This window comes from Sciurus carolinensis, chromosome 16 (genome assembly GCF_902686445.1).
Source record: "Sciurus carolinensis chromosome 16, mSciCar1.2, whole genome shotgun sequence".
Lineage (NCBI taxonomy): Eukaryota > Metazoa > Chordata > Mammalia > Rodentia > Sciuridae > Sciurus > Sciurus carolinensis.
The window spans coordinates 63,525,605-63,533,268 of record NC_062228.1 but is presented as its reverse complement, the minus strand read 5'-3'; positions in this window follow the sequence as shown (position 1 = coordinate 63,533,268).

Sequence of the window (7,664 nt, the reverse complement as noted above, 5' to 3'; positions counted from 1 at the left end):
ACTCCTGAACACCGGTGGCCTTCCTGGAGGAGGAGCGCGGTGGATCGCTTGGTCTAAGGAGTGACTGCATCAGAGCTACAGGTGGGTGCCAGAGAAGGAGCTACATGGCGAGCTGTTTGGACGCAGAACAACCGCTTCTGACCACCCGGGGAGTTGCCCGGAGGAAGAGGAGAAGTGTGGCAGGTCTCTTGGTCTAGGAGTGACTGCATCAGAGCCACAGGCGGTTGCCAGAGGAGGAGGCGAGTGGTGAGTTGATTGGACTCAAAGCGACCGCTCCTGAACACCGGTGGCCTGCCTGGGGGAGGACCGCAGTAGGTCACTTGGTCTCGGAGCCACCGCTCCTGAACACCCAGGGTGCTACCCTGAAGAGGAGAAGGAACAGGGTGGGTCACTTGGACTCTAAGTGACTGCGTAGGGCTACGGGCGGTTGGCGGGAGGAGGACACGGAAGTGAGTTGCTTGGATTCCTAGTGACTGCGTCAGAACACCGGGTGGCTGTCTGGAGGAAGAGGTGTGTGGCGGGTCTCTGGGTCTCAGAGCTATTGTATGGGGTTCCAGGTGGAGACTCAGAGGAGGGGCCGCATAGCCAGGTGATTAGGTGCAGAGCAGGGTCCCAGGAGCTAGGCGGCTTCTTGCTGGGAGAGCCGCACAGAGACACGCCTAGGGGCAAAGCGAAGTTTCCAGGACTGCGGGCAGATTCTCTGAGGAGAAGCAGCCTAAGGAGACTCGTCTGCGAAGGGTGAGGCTCCCAGGCCCAGGAGGTAGGTCCGGGCCCCTGGGAACATTGCAGAGAAAGACAGCCCAGCCCAGGCGGTAGTTGTAGATTGAGGGGAACCTCTAGGAGGGGAACTGACCAGTGAGACCTCCCCACCGGGTGAGTCTTCCCTGCCAGGTGAGGTTTTCACACAGGGACGGTAAAACCAGAGACACAGGCACAAACAGGCCTTGCCTCAGCCCGCAGCCTAGTTCCCCGTTGGATGACCATTGGTCAACAAGTGGAGGCACCTCTGCCCACTAGCAGGGAATATACCCCACCTGAGGGTCACCACCCCTAGAGAGGCAGCTTCTTCGTGGAGCTCTGCATTATCAACCTCCTCCAAGACTTCAGGCTACTGAAGGATAAGAGGGGATATACTAGCAATCTTCAGGGACATTATAAGTCGATAGAGGAAATCTGCAATATCTTAATGACCCACTGATTCCTGAACAATATGAGAAAACAAGGGAAGAAAATGTCCCAAACAAATCTAGATGTTACATCAATAAAATCCAATGACAGCATGGCAGAAGAAATGACAGAAAGGGAGTTCAGAATGTACATAATTAAAATGATTAGGGAAGCAAACGATGAGATGAAAGAGCAAATGCAGGCATTGAATGATCGCACCAATCGACAGTTAACAGAGAAAATACAGGAAACAAAAGATCATTTCAATAAAGAGTTAGAGATATTGAAAAAAACCAAACAGAAATCCTTGAAATGAAGGAAACAATAAACCAAATTAAGAACTCCATAGAAAGCATAACCAATAGGATAGAACACCTGGAAGACAGAACTTCAGATATTGAAGACAAAATATTTAACCTCGAAAACAAAGTTGAACAAACAGAGAAGATGGTAAGAAATCATGAACAGAATCTCCAAGAACTATGGGATATCATGAAAAGGCCAAATTTGAGAATTATTGGGATTGAGGAAGGCTTAGAGAAACAAACCAAAGGAATGAACAATCTATTCAATGAAATAATTTCAGAATATTTCCCAAATCTGAAGAATGAAATGGAAAATCAAGTTCAAGAGGCTTATAGGACTCCAAATACACAAAATTACAACAGACCCACACCAAGGCACATTATAATGAAAATACCTAACATACAAAATAAAGACAGAATTTTAAAGGCTGTGAGAGAAAAGAACCAAATTACATTCAGGGGGAAACCAATATGGATATCAGCAGATTTTTCAATCCAGACCCTAAAAGCTAGAAGGGCCTGGAACAACATTTTTCAAGCTCTGAAAGAAAATGGATGCCAACCAAGAATCTTATACCCAGCAAAACTTACCTTCAAATTTGAGGATGAAATAAAATCATTCCATGATAAGCAAAAACTAAAAGAATTTACAAAAAGAAAGCCAGCATTACAGAATATTGTCAGCAAAATATTCCATGAGGAAGAGATAAAAAACAAAGAAGCAAATCAGCAAAGGGAGGAATTATCCTAAAGGAACTGTCAAATAAAGGAGGAACCAAGTTGTGTCAAAAAATAAATAAATAAATAAATAAATAAATAGATAAATAAATAAATAAATAAATAAAAGTTTAAATATGAACCAAATGACCGGGAATACAAATCATATCTCAATAATAACCCTGAATGTTAATGGCCTGAATTCATCAATCAAAAGACATAGACTGGCAGATTGGGTTAAAAAGAAAGATCCAACAATATGTTGCCTGCAAGAGACTCATAGACTAAAGGTGAAAGGATGGGGAAAAACATACCATGCACATGGACTCAGCAAAAAAGCTGGAGTATCCATCCTCATTTCAGATAATGTGGACTTCAAGCCAAAGTTAGTCAGAAGGGATAAAGAAGGACATTTCATACTGCTTAAGGGAAGCATAAATCAGCAAGATATAACAATCATAAACATCTATGCCCCAAACAGTGGCTCATCCATGTATGACAAACAAATCCTTCTCAATTTTAGAAACCAAATAGACCATAACACAATAATACTAGTTGTTTTTAACACGCCTCTCTCACCACTGGACAGATCTTCCAAACAAAAATTGAACAAAGAAACCATAGATCTCTATAACACAATCAATAATTTAGACTTAACAGACATTTATAGAATATACCATCCAACAAAGAACAAATACACTTTCTTCTCAGCAGCACATGGATCCTTCTCTAAAATAGACCATATATTATGCCACAAAGCTAATGTCAGCAAATACAAGAAGATAGAGACACTACCTTGTATTCTATCAGATCATAATGGATTGAAGTTAGAAATAAATGAAAGAGTAAAATACAGAAACTACTCCAACACCTGGAGAATAAACAATATGCTATTAGATGATGAATGGATAACAGAAGATATTAGGAAGGAAATTAAAAAATTCTTAGAGGTCAATGAGAACAAAGAAACATCATATCAAAATCTCTGGGACACTATGAAAGCAGTACTTAGAGGAAAATTTATTTCATGGAGCGCATTTAATAAAAGAAGTCAAACTCAACAAATAAACGACCTAACACTACAGCTCAAAGCCCTAGAAAAAGAAGAACAGACCAACACCAAAAGTAGTAGAACACAGGAAATAGTTAAACTCAGAGTTGAAATCAACGAAATTGAAACAAAAGAAACAATACAAAAAATTGACAAAATGAATAGTTGGTTCTTCAAAAAAATAAACAAAATTACTAAACCTTTAGCCACACTAACAAAGAGAAGACGAGAGAAAACCCAAATCACTAAAATTCGGAATGAAGAAGGAAATATCACAACAGACACGACTGAAATACAAAACATAATTAGAAGCTATTTTGAAAATTTATACTCCAACAAAATAGAAAATTTCGAAGACATCAACAGGTTTCTAGAGACATATGAATTGCCTAAACTGAACGAGGAGGACATACACAATTTAAATAGACCAATTTCAAGTAAATGAAATAGAAGAAGTCATCAAAAGCCTACCAACAAAGAAAAGTCCAGGACCAGATGGGTTCTCAGCCGAGTTCTACAAGACCTTTAAAGAAGAGCTCATTCCAATACTTCTCAAAGTATTCCATAAAATAGAAGAGGAGGGAACCCTCCCAAACTCATTCTATGAAGCCAATATTACCCTGATACCTAAACCAGACAGAGACACATCGAGGAAAGAAAATTTCAGACCAATATCCTTAATGAACATCGATGCAAAAATTCTCAACAAAATTTTAGCAAATCGCATACAAAAACATATTAAAAAGATAGTGCACCATGATCAAGTGGGTTTCATCCCAGGGATGCAAGGTTAGTTCAACATCAGGAAATCAATAAATGTAATTCACCATATCAATAGACTTAAAGTCAAGAATCACATGATTATTTCAATAGATGCAGAGAAAGCATTTGATAAAATACAGCACCCCTTCATGCTCAAAACACTAGAAAAAATAGGGATAGTGGGAACGTTCCTTAACATTGTAAAGGCCATCTATGCTAAGCCCATGGCTAATATCATTCTAAATGGTGAAAAACTGAAAGCATTCCCCCTAAAAACTGGAACAAGGCAGGGATGCCCTCTTTCACCACTTCTTTTCAATATCGTCCTTGAAACTCTAGCCAGAGCAATTAGACAGACCAAAGAAATTAAAGGGATACGAAGAGGAAAAGAAGAACTCAAACTATCCCTATTTGCTGATGATATGATTGTATACTTAGAGGAACCAGGAAATTCCACCAGAAAACTTTTAGATCCCATAAGTGAATTCAGTAACGTAGTGGGATATAAGATCAATGCACATAAATCTAAGGCATTTTTATACATAAGCAATGAATCTTCAGAAAGAGAAATTAGGAAAACTACCCCATTCACAATAGCTTCGAAAAAAATAAAATACTTGGGAATCAATCTCACAAAAGAGGTGAAAGACCTCTACAATGAGAACTACAGAATACTAAAGAAAGAAATTCAAGAAAACCTTAGAAGATGGAAAGATCTCCCATGTTCTTGGATAGGAAGAATTAATATTGTCAAAATGGCCATACTACCAAAAGCGCTATACAGATTCAATGCAATTCCAATTAAAATCCCAATGATGTACCTTACAGAAATAGAGCAAGCAATTATGAAATTCATGTGGAAGAATAAAAAACCCAGAATAGCTAAAGCAATCCTTGGCAGAAAGAGTGAAGCAGGGGGTATCGCAATACCAGATCTTCAACTCTACTACAAAGCAATAGTAACAAAAACGGCATGGTATCGGTACCAAAATAGAAAGTTGGATCAATGGTACAGAATAGAGGACACGGATACAAATCCAAATAAATACAATTTTCTCATACTAGACAAAGGGGCCAAAAATATGCAATGGAGAAAAGATAGCCTCTTCAACAAATGGTGCTGGGAGAATTGGAAATCCATATGCAACAGAATGAAACTAAACCCCTATCTCTCACCATGCACAAAAGTAAACTCAAAATGGATTAAGGATCTCGGAATCAGACCAGAGACCTTGCATCTTATAGAAGAAAAAGTAGGTCCAGAGCTTCAACATGTCGGCTTAGGACCAGACTTCCTCAACAGGACTCCCATAGCACAAGAAATAAAAGCAAGAATTAATAACTGGGATAGATTCAAACTAAAAAGCTTTCTCTCAGCAAAGGAAACTATCAGCAATGCGAAGAAAGAGCCTACCGAGTGGGAGAAAATCTTTGCCAATCCTACTTCAGATAGAGCGCTAATCTCCAGAATCTATAAAGAACTAAAAAAACTCTACACCAAGAATGCAAGTAATCCAATCGACAAATGGGCTAAGGAAATGAATAGACACTTCACAGAAGAAGAACTACAAGCAATCAACAAACATACGGAAAAATGTTCAACATCTCTAGTAATAAGAGAAATGCAAATCAAAACCACCCTAAGATTCCATCTCACCCCAATTAGAATGGCAATTATCAAGAATACAAGCAACAACAGGTGTTGGCGAGGATGTGGGGAGAAAGGTACACTCTTACATTGCTGGTGGGGTTGCAAATTAGTGCAGCCACTCTGGAAAGCAGTGTGGAGACTCCTTAGAAAACTTGGAATGGAACTACCATTTGACCCAGCTATCCCACTCCTTGGCCTATACCCAAAGGACTTAAAATCAGCATATTACAGAGATACAGCCACATCAATGTTCATAGCTGCTCAGTTCACAATAGCCAGATTGTGGAACCAACCTAGATGTCCTTCAATTGATGAATGGATAAAGAAAATGTGGTATATATATACAATGGAATATTACTCAGCCATAAAGAATGATAAAATTATGGCATTTGCAGGCAAATGGATGAAACTGGAGAATATCATGCTAAGTGAGATAAGCCAATCTCAAAAAACCAAAGGACAAATGATATCGCTAATAAGTGGATGATGACACATAATGGGGGGTGGGAGGGGTTATAGTTAGGGTTAGAGTTAGGGTTAGGGAGGGGGGCAAGAATGGAGGAAGGAAGGAGTGTATAGAGGGAAAAGAGGGGTGGGAGGGGTGGGGGGAAGGGAAAAAATAGCAGAATGAATCAAACAACATTACCCTATGTAAATTTATGATTACACAAATGGTATGCCTTTTCGCCATGTACAAACTGAGAAACAACATGTATCCCTTTTGTTTACAATGAAAAAAAAGAACGTGCACTATTCATCTTTTTATTTCTACATTTTCACTTAATGCCCTCCAGTTTCTGTATGTAGCCACAAGTGACAAACATTCCAACCTTCCAATAGCTTAATAATATTCAAATGAGGGTATATATTCTCATTTTCTTTATCCATTTGTCCATTCATGGACACCACAGCATTCCCTGCTCTCTATGGGCTTCATGATCTGTGTCCAGGGATCAAGGAAAGGAGTCTCCCCAGACACTGCCAAATCTCTTTGGAGATGCCAGCTGGGAGCTAGGAGTTGTTTTGGTAATGGGATCAGGAAAAAAATTTTTCTGATGATCTCAGCTTCCCCAGCTGCACTGCCATTGCCATGACAGGTGACATGATCATTGCAGCTCTGCAGGGAGGTGAGGTCACAGAATCACAAACCATATCTTGTGGTCTACCTGCCTCCATCCACACAGCACTGCCTGTCAGGACCAATGGCTTGTGCTCACCGGTCAGCAGGATGGAGGAAGGTGAGGATGTTACATTTGAGTCTGACAGAATGTGTGAGGGAAGGAGGCATGTCGGAGTCTAGGTAAGTGGTCGTGTGAGATAAAGGGGCTCTTAGAGTTTGGACGTGCTCCAGTGGCAAGGCCAAGCAGGAGGAGTGCACACTCCTGAGAACTGAGCTGAGCTATTGTAGGGAGTTAAGAGTAGCAGACCCCTCACCAATGCCTGATGCCCCCAATGGAACGTAGTGTTTTTGTCAGTGATAAAGACTTTTATTGTTAATCCATGTGACACTGAAACCTGAGTGTCAAGGTGCTTAAGGAATGCAATTCTGAAATCAGTCTGCTGTTCAGCCTGCTTTTCCTCAGTCATAGATATAATTTTGAGAGTAACTAGAAATGTACTTATATAACCTTCATGCTTATAATATGCACTAGGATTAGTCTGCAGGAACTGTCTTGTCCTTTGCAGATTCTGTGCACTCAATTTTGCTGGCTGTAATAGAAATGTCTCCTCAACTCTGCTGTAGGAGGTGCTGAATGGACTGTAACTGCAACTGAACTGGGGACAAGAGAGACTGATGGTGATGGTGAGTTTATTTTCATTCCTGAGGTTCAGGAGACAGCATGGAAGGAACAGGTGACATACAATAACTAGAGTCAGATGGCAGTTGTTAGACTTTGATGAATCTTGATATGAATTTTCTTGCTTTATGAAATTCTGATATCACATTATCACCTCCTCAAGAAGATAAATTCATGAACTTGCAGATTTGTCAATTAAATGATTGACACTA